General features: G+C 30.7%; 2 non-coding genes across 2 annotated transcripts; both read right to left on the reverse strand.

Annotated features, from left to right (window-relative positions):
• Positions 1-9363: 9363 nt before the first annotated feature.
• TRNAT-UGU (transfer RNA threonine (anticodon UGU)) lies at positions 9364-9435 on the reverse strand. The gene has a single exon. It is a non-coding gene; the product is annotated as a tRNA-Thr (tRNA).
• A 5-nt stretch (positions 9436-9440) lies between these two features.
• On the reverse strand, positions 9441-9514 carry TRNAT-AGU (transfer RNA threonine (anticodon AGU)). The gene has a single exon. It is a non-coding gene; the product is annotated as a tRNA-Thr (tRNA).
• Between the last annotated feature and the right edge of the window lie 3517 nt (positions 9515-13031).

The raw sequence follows: 13031 nt of genomic DNA on the forward strand, positions 1-13031 counted from the left end.
AAACACTAGCCTTCACCCCGTCTTGCTCAATAGGGCTCCGGCAACTAGATTCTTGCGAATGTCCGGCACATGCATCACATTCACAAGCGTAAGGTACTTGCCGGAAGTCATTTTTAGCACCATTTTTCCATCTCCCATGATGTTGGAGGTAGCGGAATTTCCCATGAATAGTTTCCTTCCTTCAACGGCGATGTAGGAGGAGAACATATCTCTCGTGTCGACCTACCACTCTCTTGGATTGCCCACCATATTGGCTTCAACCACCACAATAGTGAGGTTCTTCTTGAACAAATCGGTAGAAATAGCCTTTTCCTTGGCGAGGTTAGCTTGGTTTCGCCCCTTCTTAGGTTGACGACAATCTCGAGCCATGTGACCACTTTTTCCACAGTTGTGGACGTTCCCTTTGAACTTCTTTGCTGGATTTGGCTCTCCCTTGGTCACCGTTCTTTTCTTGTTACTTAGCTCGGCCAAATTCACCTTTGCCTCCATCTTTCCTTTCACGTTTTAGGCTTCGGCTTGATGATTGTCTTCCTCAAATTCGGAGCCTCACGATCAAGTCCTCAAGTTGCATTTCTTTTCGCTTATGATTGATATAGTTCTTGAAATTTTTCCATTGAGGCAGTAGCTTCTCGATGATTGTGGCTACTTAGAATCGCGTAGTTGCATTCCTTCGACATGAATATCATGCAGAACCAACTGCAACTCTTGGACTTGTTCGACTACTATCTTGAAATTTTTGTTGACATTGTACAGTGTGTTGTCGAGTCCGTTAAGCATGTAGTTTCGACAAAGGAAGTCACTATGGTGCCAAGCATCATAAGCAGTCCTCATTTGAACGTCTGTGTTATCTTCAGCCACCGTACGAGCCGTTTGCTCAAGAACCCTTGAAGGTTCATTGTTGTGAGGTAGAACATCTTTTTCTGCTACCTTTTGAATTCACTGCCGGTGAATATTTGATAGAATATTTGACATATGCAATAGCAATATAGTCTGGTTTTGGAATTTGCAAAACTATTTATATTCAAATAGTTTAAACAATTGAGATTGACTTATCCGTAAAATAATGTCAATTTAAAATTCATGTTTAAATAAATAGGAAAGGTGTTTTGATTATAAAACTCATGATCTTTTGCTTTATGTTACGTTAGTTATATGCGCAAATAATAAAAAAAAAAAATTATTTTTTGCGTGAAGTCCCTTTCCGAGTCATCATAACCTGAGTGTTTTGCAGGCTTAGTCTGATATTTGTAAGTTAGTTGAAATTATTTTTCCCTTTGGCTTATATAATTATTTTTCCTGAACTATTAAGTTAGTAAAGATGGTTTTAAATATTAGCAGATGTTGCCTGTATTTTTTTTACCACAACAACTTGCGAGGAATTGAATTTATGAATGTCTAATTAGATGAGTTATGTCTATATATTTAAACTATATGTGCAGATGGCTTCAAACAATGATGCCACCCCTAAGGTTGTCGGCACAGCCGAAAAACCAACCAAGTTCAAGGGCACCGACTTTGATACATGGAAGAAAAAAATGTTCTTCTACCGTACTACCTTGAACTTAGAAAATTTTATCAATGATGAGGCACCTAAGGTGAAGGAAGGAGAAGCTCCAAAAATAACAAGGAGGTCTTCCTAGCCATCGATGCGTGAAGTCACTTTGATTTCCTATGTTGTAACTAAATTTTGAATTGCTTGGACCAACCATTGAACAAAGTTCATAGTCCTTTAAAGACTGCCAAACTCTTGTGGGATAGTTTATTCAAGAACTACAAGTCGGAAGATGTGTGCATCAATAGTTTATAGTGGACAAATTTCAATTTTGTGGAATGGTCGATAACAAAATTGTGAGTAAGAAAGTGAACGAACTCCAACTCATGATCTACGATATTTTCGCCGAGGGTCATGAGGTCATAATTGGAAAGTTTCCACCTAATTGGACAGAGTTCAAACACTATCTAAGGCACAAGAAATTGGTTGTCAAATGAACAATGGAGGAACTGATAGCAAGACTCAAGATCAAGCGGGATAATAATATCACCGATAAGGTTGGTCAAGACGTGGCTAAAGCACACGTAGTGGAGAGCTCACAGGAGAGCAACAAGCAAAACGGTTTCTACATTCAACAAAGGACCAAACAATAAGAACAACAAACGGTTCTCCGGAGCATGATTTATTTGTGAAAAGAACGGACACCTTGTGAAGGATTGCCTTCATCACAAAGAACACAATAAAAATGAAGCAAAAGTCCGTGGATTTAGCTGCTTCTGAGAACATGCACTTTCAGCAGTTGTAACAGTGGCCTACCTCCAGCGATACTTGAGGATGGTGGCTAGACACCAGGGCTACACACCACATTTGCTATGACAAGAGCATGTTCTCCTCTTACAAGAAGTTAAAGCAAGAACAAAAAATTTTCATGCATGGGAAATGATGCTTACATTGAACGATGTGCTACATGTTCCAGATATTAGGAAGAACTTAATCAATGGTTCTGTCCTAAATAAGAAATGTTTCATTGGCTTTTGAGTCGAATAAATTTCGGCTAACCAATGGAAGGTTCTACGGAGGTAAGGGGTACCAATGTAATGGTCTTTTTAAGGCAAAGGTATACATATCGACAAGAACTAAGATATTAAATAATATTAGTAATATTGAGCTTATTTGATTAATTTTCTTTTTGTGGTATGATTTATAACAACTTATTATGTTTTTAAAATGTTTTTATTTGTTGAAGTATGAAAAAAAATTGCCTTCGTTTAAATTTGCATATATATATATATATATATATATATATATATATATATATATATATATATTTTTTTTTTTTTTTTTTTTTTTAATAACAGATATTACAAATAAGCCCATCATGGGATACTTATTGATAAATGGTTGTAGACAAAAAACTCTTTTACAAAAAAGTCAAGACATTGTGCAGAGGTGTGTAAGACTAAAATACCCCATCGCATTTTTTTAATGTGCTCCAATTTCATCATTTAATTCAATTTAATCTCAATTTGACCCTAAATTTCACCAATTATTCAATTGTGACCTAAATCCCAATTTTGAGTGCTATTTTCTCCATCTTTGGCGTTGAATTTTTTGTTTTATTTTTTTCTTTTCTTTTCTTTCTCTTCTTTTTGCCGCCACTGACCTACAGTCAACGCCGGTCTCTGGCGGCGTTGACTTTTTTGTTTTTTTTTTTAATTTTTTTTTTTGCCCGTTTAACAATAATATTGGTGTGGTTGACAGTCATATTAACTATAGTACTGTTTAACACAGTAATATGACACAACAAAAATCACTACTATTGTGTAATAGAGTAATATTAATATGTTGACCCTTCAACAAAGGCAAATATAATAAAAAGCCAAAATAATTAATATTGATGTGGTTGATAGTAATAATACTGTCAACCACAGTAATATTACTGTAACGACATTAATATTACCGTCAACCACAGTAATTTTATTGTGTTTACATTAATATGATTACGTTAGTCGGTCAACAAAATCAAACAAAATAAATGGACCGAAAAAAATAATATTGATGTTGTTGACAATAATATTATTGTTTTACAGTAATTTTACCGTCAACGACAAAAATATAATGACGTTGACTTGTCAACTAATCAAACAATATAAAAAAAATAAAAAAATAAAAATAAATAAAAAATAATATTGATGTAGTTGACAGTAATTGTACTGTAAACGACAATACAATTATATAAATGCATTGTCAATGACAGTACAATTACTGTCAGCGACAATAATTTTTTTGTTAATGACAATACAATGAAGGTCAACTTTCAGCGTGTTAGAGTAGGTGACCGAAGAGCCAACTAATTGTTGTGTTTTCTCACACTACTCGTAAATAATCTATATCGTATTAATGATAAAAACCCCCTTTGGCATTCTATATCTTTGTCCGTTGCATAAGAATAGATATAGTCTTTACTACAAGAGTATAGTAATTGTTAAACGTAGTTCCTAGTCAACGGGTAACGCCACTAATGAGAATATCGGCCTTTCCCATTTGAGAGTAGCACTCACTACAAGAAAAAGACCTTTTGACGACACGCAATACGTGTTGTTAAGTTATATACACAACGCGCGCGCGAATCTGGTAGACCAACATGTTGTTGAAGCCTTGTGACTTTAACAACATGTCGTGTGTGTTGCACTTTGCAATATAACAACATGTATGTTATATTGTGATAAGCTATTCACAAGATGCATTAGTATGTTGTAACAAACCTTATAAAAAGTCACCATGGCCTTTTGCGGTAGAGTTTCGACAAGATTCTTATGCACCTTGTCGAATGATTTATTATTAGACAAAAAAATATTCTCATATAATCGTAATAATGAAAATGTACAGAGAAGTCAGATTTCCAAAAAAATTCTATTCAATACAATTTGATGTAAACGAAAATTCTTTAAATACAAAACTTTTTAACAATACTACGATCGCATATCATGTAGTCAGCAAAAAAAATAGTTTATTTTATGTCAAACTAAGTCTCAAGTCTCCCATAGTCGAAAATCCTCAACACAATTTAACCGCACAACTCAATTAGGTTCTTGGATGCCATGTGCTCCAACAGTTCACCAGAATATGCTGAAAATAACAACAAGTGTTGTGATATCGGCATACATAAGTGGGTGCTCATAAGTTGATGAGTTCACTGAACTCCCTCAATCTAGAGATCTCTAAGTGGTTCCCAATAATCGAGTAGATGTTTCTATGATATAGTTGTACACTATTAATCCTTAAGACCCATACATCACCGTGACTTCACTAGAGAACCAGTTGTATCGTGACATGTGCCTGAGTTCCACCGAGGACCGCCCACTTCCAAAAATAATTAGAGAAAACCCCCTTAGCTAATATTCCACCCAAGTGATATTTTCATAATTTCAAAACTACCCTTAATTGTCTACTATACTCTTTCAAAACCTTAATCTTATTTTCTCTTCTCTCTCGTCTCTTCTTCTCCCGTCTCTTCTCTACTTTTTTTTCTCTATATTATATTATACTTTTCTCTTCCAATTCTATAGATTATTCTCTCTTGATCGGAAGATGAAGAACCAACCACCAACATCACTGCCAGAACAACGATGCCAATTCCGTTGAAGCCATCGTTGTCGTTGCCGTCTCTATCGCCGTCTCCGTCGGGGTCGTCGTCGTTGCAGATCTTAACAAAAGCCATAAAGATGATGATGATTTTGATAGCGATTCTGAGTTCGAATGCCACGATTGCTACATCGGCGGCGAAAAGAGATAAATTGTCGATTTGTCGCCGGAATCGGATTATGATGGGTGGTGGTTCTGCTTTGGTTGGTGGTGCGAGTTGTGATTTTATTTATTTATTTGTAATAAAACAACCGTCGACGTCATAATATCAAAGTAACGTGGTGATGGTGTGTTGTGGCGGCGGTGTGGTGACGATGGGGAGGTAAATTTAGGGTTTTTTGGTGGATTGGGCAGATAACGGCGCGTGTAGAGACTTTCGCGCAGGCTGAAACCTTAATCGCATATATACATGTTCATAGTCGATTAAGCTAATCGACTATGCTCTGGTAGTCGATTAAGGTTTCATCGACTCCAATTTTTTTTTCTTTGGATTTTTTGTTTCTTGATTCCAATTGTATAAATCATTTATAATGTTTTTATATTTTTTGTTTTTGTAATATATAGTTGACTTTGCATTTTTTCGCAGTTGTGATTTGTTATTTTTACTTTTTTAGTAGCAGATTCTTAATCGACTATGCTTCACATCATAGTCGATTAATATCCTTCATTGACTCCAATTTTTTATTTTTTTTATTTTTTTGTTTATTGATTCCAATTGTATAAATTAGTTATAATGTTTGTATATTTTTTGTTTTTGTAAAATATAGTTGAGTTTGCATTTTCGTAGTTGTGATTTGTTATTTTTAGTAGTCGGTTCCTTAATCGACTATAGTTCATCATAGTCGATTTAATATGCTTCACAGTCGATTCACATACCTGATAGAGAAAATAAGTTAAAAAACGAAAAAACAAAAAAAAAAATTTAAAAAAAAATTAAAAAAAATTTTAAAAACAAATTTAAATAATAATAATAATAATAATAATAATAATAATAATAATAATAATAATAATAATAATAATAATAATAATAATAATAATAATAATAATAATAATAATAATAATAATAATAATAATAATAATAATAATAACAATAATAACAATAATAACAATAATAATAATAATAATAATAATAATAATAATAATAATAATAATAATAATAATAATAATAATAATAATAATAATAATAATAATAATAATAATAATAATAATAATAATAATAATAATAATCATAATAATAATAATAATAATAATAATAATAATAATAATAATAATAATAATCATAATAATAATAATAATAATAATAATAATAATAATAATAATAATAATAATAATAATAATAATAATAATAATAATAATAATAATAATAATAATAATAATAATAATAATAATAATAATAATAATAATAATAATAATAATAATAATAATAATAATAATAATAATAATAATAATAATAATAATAATAATAATAATAATAATAATAATAATAAAATAATAACAATATAAAAAAAAAAGAGAGAGAGAAGAGACACGGCTGGGTCATGGGGATAGTTGGCTGGTGGATCATGGGAATGTGTAAGGTGGGGGGACTAAATGGGAAAATGAATGGTTGAAATTTAAAGTGGGTTTTTCTCAAATAGTGCAAAATATAGGTTTATATAGCCCCTTATTTGTTTTATTACGAAATAATATTGTTTTCAAACAAAGGAGTTGGCACAATCATTTTTTTAAATAGCATTCACGTATGCCGAGTGGATAAATTCAAGGGTTGTTTGTTTGTTTGTTTTTTTTTCTTTTAATTGCCTTACAAACTCGTTGTCCTATCGAACCATACCGATTCTCTAATAAATGATTATCCTACTATACCGTATCGTATCGAAATATTTTGGTAGGGCAACGGTGCTCAATATTATTAAAAATTAAAATAATATTATCCTACTGTAGAGTAATATTATTAATAAAGAATGATAAATAAAATTTTATTGTAATAATTACTTTATTTTATATAAAAAGTGAAATAGTATGCTAACTAACTACTATTAGTTTCTAAAAAAAAATGTTAAAATTTAGAGGCCTTAGGATATAGGTCCCTTGTGACAAAACTTATTTGAACTAAATGACAAGTCTAACTAACATCTGCTTCATATCCTTTATAAAATTCATTCCAAAAATGTCCCTCCGCTAAAAAATTCAAATTATTTATTAAGTAAATTCCAAAGTGCATTTATCATTGTATTTATTATGCATTTAATATTTTCATATTTCCATCTAATATTTTCTTTATTTATAATATCCGTTTGTTTTCATTTTTTTTCTTTATTCATTTTAGCATTTTATACACTGTTATAAATTTTTTTTTTCCTTTTTTTTCTACATATTATCGAGAATTACCAGGAAAAAAAGAGAGAAATGCTATTTTTTTATTTTTCTTTATTTCTTTTTAGTCAATTTTTCTGTAGTAGACTATGGTATATTATGATGTACTATAGTATACTACAATGTAGTGGTAGTATACTACAGTGTAGTGGTGTACTATGGTATACTAAGGAGTAGTATAGTATACTACGGTGTACTATGTTTTACTACCAAACCCTAGCCACCAAAAACTCCCAGTCGTCGCAAACCCTAGCAGCCAACGCAGCGGCCGCCAACCCTAGCAACCCACACTCACAATTGCCGCGACTGTAGCCACTACCAACTTTGGGAAAACCTAGATCTGGCATTCGAACCCAAGTCAAGCAAAAATCTTTCAAAACACAAGGAAATCATATCCAATTGATTATTCAAAATATAATTTCCATAACATCTCAACCATAATCACAGCCCCCGCCCGCACAGCCCCCACCACGCCTCCACCCGTCGCCACCGCCTCCACCACACTCCCTCGATCCACCGCCCCTGCTCTTGCTCCCTCCATCGCCGACGGCAACGGTTTCCTTCATGCAACTACAGAAGAAAAAGAGAAAGATAGAGAGATGAGAGAAAAAACGAGAGAGAAAGGGAGATAGAGAGAAAACATGAGAGATAGAGAGAACGTGTGAACGTGTGAGAGAGAAAGATTGAGAGAGAGAACGTGTGAGAGAGAAAAAAAAAGAAAAAAAATCTAAATTGAACATGAATGTATAGGTTTATAGGATTTAGGTTATAAAGGTAAGATGGGGATTAAAAAAATTAGGGATGTGGCTATATATTATTTCAAACTAAGGATATAATTAAAAGATTAAATTTGGGCTTATCATTTAATTCAAATTAGATTTCCTTTGAGGGACTCATGGCATATTACCCCTAAAATTTATTATACTCTTTATTTATGTCACAAATATTTTCAATTACTTTCATTAATAATGATATAATTTACGTTACGTTAAGAGTTTTTATGTTATAATTTTATTTAAGAACTATTTTATATTAGGTAAATTAAGAACTTATATTTAAAATACTTATATCTTAAATGTCTTAATCCCACTTTGCACCCTCGAAATAGAGTATTTTGGCACTTTGCGCCCTCGAAATAGAGTATTTTGGCACTTTGCACCCTTGAAAAACAATAATAGCACTTTGCACCCTCAAAACACAATAAATCATGGACAATGCACCATCAACTGAATAATAAGAGAATTTCTTTTTTTATTGGGTTTTTCTTTTGGGGTTCAAAATAACAAAATAAATTGTTATTTTTTTCAACCTCCAACCTAATTTCGAGCGCACAAAGTGTGAAAAAAAATAATTACACCGAATTGTTGAAATACTGATTGGCTAAGTAAATCCGATAAACTTTAACTAGGGAAGGTTCAAGATGAGATATTTTACCTATCCCGATGTTTTATTATTCACTAGAGGAAATTGGACTAATATATAGATCTTATGCGATAAGATTGGAAGAACAATTTTATTCATATGGGGATTGTTGGAAAACTTTCATGATTTCCAATAATTATTATTGAGTAATATTAATTAAATTATGTGAATATTAATTTTATTTATTTACTTGATCATAATCACGAAGTAATCTATTGAATGTTAAAGTTCAACAAAACGTGGGCTCGATGAGATCCAGCGATAGGACTAATATGGTTTTAGGTGTCCATAAGTATTACGTTTGGGGACATTTAGTACTTAGTCAAATTATTTGAGCCAAAACTCAAATAATAAAATGTTTTTCCCAAACCAAATAAATTATTAACTAGCCTATGTTTCGCATGGTAAAACAAGAAATTATGTTTGAAAGTTGCCCTCACGCAGGATCGAACTGCGGACCTTCAGTTTACAAGACTGACGCTCTACCACTGAGCTATAAGGGCATCAATGCTTTCATTGAGAGTTGAACTCAAGACCTCCCGCTTACTAAACGGGTGCTCTAACCAACTGAGCTATGAAAGCTTTCGAGATTCAATTTGTATTTGTATTTGTTTGTCTACGAACCATTGCAACCTTCTATGGATAGATTCTACCGTCAATAAATAAAGGTAGAATTTGGCCAATTCGGTACCTAATTTAATTGGTAATCACGAGATAGTTCTTCTCATTCTTCTTTTCCTTTGTCAAAGTTTCGTTCGTTGTTCAACTTTGCCGTGGGTCGAATATTAGTGCAATTATTTGATAACTGATTGTTATACCTTGGGAGATTACCGAGAAAAAATTGTTGCACCATCGGCAGCCCGGAAATGTTGTCTTATGGGAACTGTTTCGGCAAACCTCAATCAATTCTACATATTTCACAAATTCCATATTTCCGTTTTCTTTTTTCAAACAAGTGAGTACAAGCACTGGCGGAACTTGATAGGGGCATGGGGGGGCCGTTGACCCCCCAAGAAAAAAAAAATTAGATATTTGGTATTAAATTTTTTGAATATTACTTTTGGCCCCTCCAAAGTTTTTGTAAATATTTATCTTGACCCATTATTTTTTTTTGTTTTTTCTCCAAAATATTATATAAATTATAGATAAATATATCATATTTAATTTAAAATATAAAATAAGATGGTTAAAACTTGTATTATTTTAAATAAAATTGATGAATATTACTTATTTTTGAATTTTTTTATCTAACACCTTAAAAAAAAGATGAGATCGTGCCATGAATCTCCAAAATATTAAGTGCAGTATATTATTAGAATAATTTGAATTAATTTAGAATTTTTTGTGATGATTAAAATATGGTGTGTGTGTGTGTATATATATATATATATATATATATATATATATATATATATATATATGATATTTTAATTAAAAATTAGTTATATAAACTTAGTTTTTGTAATGTTTTGTGCACCTAAAATTTTAGTTAGCCGCCTACATTTTGATTCTGGTTCCGCCCCTGAGTACAAGTAAATTTTTACGCAGATTGTTATATATGATACCAACATTTATCCCTAATGATAAAAATACGGCTGGATTCTCTTCCCTGGTGGTAAAACAAGAAAAAAGAAAAAGAGCAACCACAAGAGGTTTCTTTATGTATTTTGAAGCTTTTGTTTTTTCCTGCTTATACACTTTTTTTTTTCCAGCTTATAGGCCCATTTTCCTCAAAAAATGTCATGTACGTATCATTAATTTTGATACTATATAAAAACGTGTTTCTTACATAAAGATATAATATTGAATACGTAAAATTTTGTTTAGTTCTGATATTTTATGAGTACTAAGTCTCCTAAAATTTGTATTAGTTACGATTTTTTACTTTTCACAATATTTTCCATCATTATAAATTTAAAGACGCACTATTTACACGGCCTTTTTATCTCCTCTCATCACAATGATATATTTTTTTTACTATAACCTTACAATAAATGTCCAAAACACCTTTAAATAATAAAATTTTGTGTGCCCTAATATTTTGTTCCACCATCACAGTCTATATTATTTGTCACACAATCACATCAAGAATGCAAAGTAACAAACGAAGTTACACTTTTGATGAACAAAGATGAGAAATTGTCACAAAAGAAAAGAACATGAGTTTCTCGACACATATACAAAACAATTATCCAAAATCTTCGATTGAGTTATAAATTCAAAATATCTGAAGTTATGAGTAATATTGGGAAAGATGAGAAATAAAATGAGAGAAGATGTCGAATTTTATGTTGGTGGTGAATTTGGGATTATTATTTTATGTTGGTGGTGAATAAAATGAGTAATACCGTTGAAAAAATATTTATACTTGTAAAACATTTTATTTAAAGAAGAAAGAAAGGGGGGAAACTTGAAAGGGCTTTCACTTCTTTTTGTTTCCTTTTGTAAATATGATGAGTTATGTGTTTTACCTGGTTATTTATATCGAGTAGATTTGAATCGTAAATTTTATTAAATAATTACCCACTAAGCACACATATACATCGGTCCGCGTAATTATGTGTAGATATACGGTTCAAATCCCCCGATGAAAATAATCAGGTGTAACATCCAATTTTCCTGTAAATATAACCATTGTTGAGCCTTGGTGGATGGTATATAAGCTGAATTTTTCTTCTTCTTTTTATTTTTTCCCTTTAGTTTCAGGGTCAACATTTTTATGAACCGAACCTTACTACCCGGTAACGTGTAGTGAGGAAATTTCGAATAAACAAAAGGGGTGCATTTATTGTTGGAACTTTCATGATTTTGAATAATTAATGATCCATTTGTTCCATAATAACTGTCATTTAAAAAAAAAATTGTTGTATATTATCTCACACTTTAGATTTCCAATGGACCAATATGGCTAAATATAGTTTGCACCCTTAAAGTATAGAGAAGGTAACACTTACTCCCTTAAAGTTACAAATGTAACACTTACCCCCCTCATTAATGAATTTATAATGTAAGACTTTGACTTTGAATGATGTGCCATTTTATCTTCCCAAAATGTCCTTCTAGCCATTATATAAATAATGAATACGTAATAATTAAACATTTCAATAACCTTTAAAAAAACTTAATTTTATTATTTTAGTATTGTGAATCTACGAATTAAAAAATTGAATTTTAGTTTTGTTTTTTTGTCTTTACTTTATGTTCATCTATAGTTAATACAAAGTGTAACAATTATTTGAATTTGAATTATGAATTTATAGTTTATCTAGTTATTTTAATTAGTATATGTCTCTAACATAATAATCCCACTTTTTACTTCTGAGAATCACAAAATGTATTCAAAATTTAATAAGAAATTACAATTTGAACGTCTAAATATTTAAATATTTTTTATTGTGAAAATTTAAATTGAAGTAACAAAAATAAATTTTCAGATCAATAATTATTATTAAAAAAGTTGGACGTTTAAGTCTTGAAAAAACAAATCTTGCAAATGTTTAATATATTTTATTTATTTTTAAAAAAATAATTGAGATTTTTATTTATATTAGAGTCGTATAATAATTAAAATGATGAGTTAAACACAAATCAAAATAATATTTTTAATATTTATTGTATTTTATAAAATTTATTTTTTGAAAGATAGTTGAAAATATATTATTATATATGCATCTTTATATAATAGCTAGAAGGGTACTTTGGGAAGAAAGAATGCGACATTATTCAAAGTCAAAGTCTTACCATTAAATTCATTAATGATAGGGGTACGTGTTATATTTGTAACTTTATGGGGTAAATGTTACCAACCTTATGGTTCAAGGGTGCAAACTGTATTTAACCATTTCCAATAATGCATTAAATGCATTTTTCCTATTTTAACCTTATATTTATTCAACTCTAGGCATTAACTATGTCTTATCACATCATCAAATGTTCATGGTTATTTTCGTATTTCTAATTGTGTTTATCCTAAAATAAAGACACATTTATTGAGATTCTTAATATATGTGCAAAGCTAAAAACAACACTTAATAAAGAACAGAGTTGAGTAATATTAATTAAATTATGTGAATATTAATTTCATTTATTTACTTGATCA

This window comes from Erythranthe guttata, chromosome 11 (assembly GCF_056151865.1).
Source record: "Erythranthe guttata isolate IM_541 chromosome 11, IM_541, whole genome shotgun sequence".
Taxonomy (NCBI): Eukaryota; Viridiplantae; Streptophyta; class Magnoliopsida; order Lamiales; family Phrymaceae; genus Erythranthe; species Erythranthe guttata.